Below are 3141 nucleotides of genomic sequence, written 5' to 3'. Positions count from 1 at the left end.
GGGTGAGATGAAATCTGTGTAATTTTGATTAATGTGTATTCCCCTGTTTAATAAGGATGTTGAATATTTTTATACATTTCATGGCCATTTATATTTCTTTTTTATTAATTCATATTAGTTATACATGCCTATCGAATCCATTTTTCCATGGTTATAAAATCATGGAATATATCTTCTTCTAATTCAGTGCACAGTAGCTCTTAACTCACCATCCAAAAGAAATTAATTAAATAAAATAACTACGGACACACGACTATTTGTATTTCTTCTTTTGAGAAATGTCTGTGTAGTTCCTTTGCTCATTTTTTTTTGTTTATTGCTGTTCACAGATTTTAGTTATTTATGTATTCTGTATATTGATTCCATGTTGGAAGATCCTCTGCCATTCTGTAGGCTCTCCTTCCATGCTCATAATTTCTGCCTTAGATGTGCAGAAACTTTTTGAATTTGATGCCATGGCACTTGTTGATTCTTGATTCTATTTCTTGAGTTTTAGTCATCTTATTAAAGAATTCAGTGTCTATGCCAATGTGTTGGAGTGCTGATGCCAGTTTTGTTCTGGTATTTGCAGTGTTCCTAGGTTTTTGGACCACTTTGGATTGATTTCTGTGCAGGATTAGAGAGGTCAACTTTGATTCTTATGATATGAATATCCAGTGTTCCTGTGCCATTTGTTAAAAAGGATCTTCTTTCACAAATGTACACTTTTGACATTTAAAATGACATTTTAATTTTTTCACTGTCATATATTTATTATCAGCATCAAAATTTAATATAATGTTTCTGAAAGATGAACTTTTGAACTCATCCTGAGAATAATCCAAAAGAAAAACAAGATAAGATACTTTTCATAAAAAAAAAATTCATTTTCTGAATCTCCTTATGAAACATAGCCTCCTGATGTTAGCATTATCATCAAGACTTTCCATGAAATTTCTGACATTGACCAATGCACTATGTCTTTTCAGGTGAGTGTTATGTATATTTACTGAACTGGACCATGGCCAATGGGAATAATGTCACTGTGTTTATTCTCCTGGGACTTTCTCAAAACAGGAACATTGAAGTTCTCCACTTTTTATTATTTTTAGTTTGCTACATTGCTATTTGGATGGGAAACATGCTCATAATGGTTTCTATCACATGCACTCAACTCATCAATCAGTCCATGTATTTTTTCCTTTATTACCTCTCACTCTCTGACCTCTGCTACACATCCACAGTGACACCCAAACTAATTACAGACTTACTAGCAGAAAGAATGATAATTCCTATAATAACTTCATGATACAGTTCTTCATCATTCACTTCCTTGAAAGCAAGGAGATCTTCTTTCTCACAGGGATGGCCTATGACCACTACATGATCATCTGCAAGTCCCTGCACTATGCTTGCATCATGAGCAGCATGAGCAATCATCCTGGTGTGCTGTTCTGGGGGATTTGTACACTCTGCCAGTCAGTTTCTTCTCACTATTTTCTTACCATTCTGTGGTCCCAATGAGATAGATCACTACTTCTGCCATGTGTATCCTTTGTTGAAATTGACTTGCACTGATATATCCAGAATTGGTCTCTTGGTAATTGTTAATTCAGGACTGACTGCTCTGGTAATTTTTGTGATGTTGATGGTGTCCTATTTTCTGATATTATACACCATCAGGGTTTACCCTGCAGAGAGCTGTGCCAAAGCTCTCTCAACTTGCAGTGTTCACATAACAGTTGTGGTTCTATTCTTTGTGCCAGTCCTCTTTGTTTATATCAGACCACATGTAACTCTGATTGATTGCTGACATGCCCTTTCATAATCTGGATGGCAGTTCATGTGAGTGTTCCATTCTTGAAAACCCAGAGTGTGATCTAAGATTGTGCAACAAAATTAATAATGTAACTGATAAGCTAAAGAAAAAATTAAGTAGCTATATTGGAAAATAAAAGTTAAATTTATCAAATTAAATTTATCATATGAAGTTAGAAGATAACCAATAGATTGTACAAAACAAAGAACAAGACAATGAATGAACAAAATCGAAGAGAAACAGCTAATATTATTTATAAATTTAAAATATGAACAAATGTAGCAATTTCTTTTATGTGTACAATTGCTTACTGGCCATTCTGAAATGAAGGAAAAAACCTATCTCAAAGACATTATATTCATATTGGTAGGAACACTTTACTGAAAAAAAAAAATGCTTCTTACAATATGTATTCATCTCTCTGAATGTGTACTTTCCTGCAGAGAATTTGCATGTGCAATGATGAAGTGCTACTTCAGATTTTACTGGGGAACTAAACAAAGTACATTCTATGTCACCTATAACATTGCAAAATGTGAAACATTCTGTATCCATAAGCATTTCAGGAACAATGTGTATTGTGACATAAATTAACAGATTTACATTTGAAAAACTAAATAGAATTAATGAAAATACTCAGATTCAATCTAAATGAAGGAGAGTCACAAAGACATAAAAAGGGGTGTTGGGGATTTGAGGTGGACATTAAAGATGCACAAGTGAATGAAATAAATCACACTGAAAATAGAGCCATGAACTTGTAAATAAAATATTAATTAAAATATGCAACCAAAATATGAACCAACAATTAAAAGAAAACAAGAATGATTATGTCCATTTAGAATAAAATTAATGAGTTTTTTAATAACTGATTAATGAAACACTGGGTCCAGAAACTTTTAAAGCAAACTTTACTAAACATTTTGGGAATTGACAATTCTAATCCCATAAAATTTTATTCAGAAAATAAGTGTGGAAATTCAATTCATTTAAAAAGAATGATGTAATCTTATCATCAAAATAAATAAGAAAATAAGAAAAAGTAAATAAGTAAATAAGAAAATGTTTTAAATATATCCTAAACCGATTATTAGAAATTTTAATCTAGCATTATATGAAGTATTCTAACTCATAACTGATATTTGTTAACCAAGAATGCAACATATATATTTTATATTAGTATGTACTCATATATAAAAAGAGAAAACCTATGTAATTATGTCAACAGATTTTTTTAAAGATAATATAAATTCTTGTTATATCTTGTATAGGTTATATAAAAATGGACAAATAATATACAATTTAATGTTGAGAGGTGAAAATATTCCATTTAATAAAGCAAC

The 3141-nt window shown here is 31.2% G+C and overlaps 1 pseudogene; it reads left to right on the top strand.

The window, feature by feature from the left end:
* The first annotated feature begins 952 nt into the window (after positions 1-952).
* Positions 953-1792, top strand: LOC124959432 (olfactory receptor 4P4-like; annotated as a pseudogene).
* The last annotated feature ends 1349 nt before the right edge of the window (positions 1793-3141 follow it).

This window comes from Sciurus carolinensis, chromosome 11 (genome assembly GCF_902686445.1).
Source record: "Sciurus carolinensis chromosome 11, mSciCar1.2, whole genome shotgun sequence".
Lineage (NCBI taxonomy): Eukaryota > Metazoa > Chordata > Mammalia > Rodentia > Sciuridae > Sciurus > Sciurus carolinensis.
The sequence above is the reverse complement of the archived record's forward strand: the minus strand, read 5'-3'. Positions and strand labels throughout refer to the sequence as shown.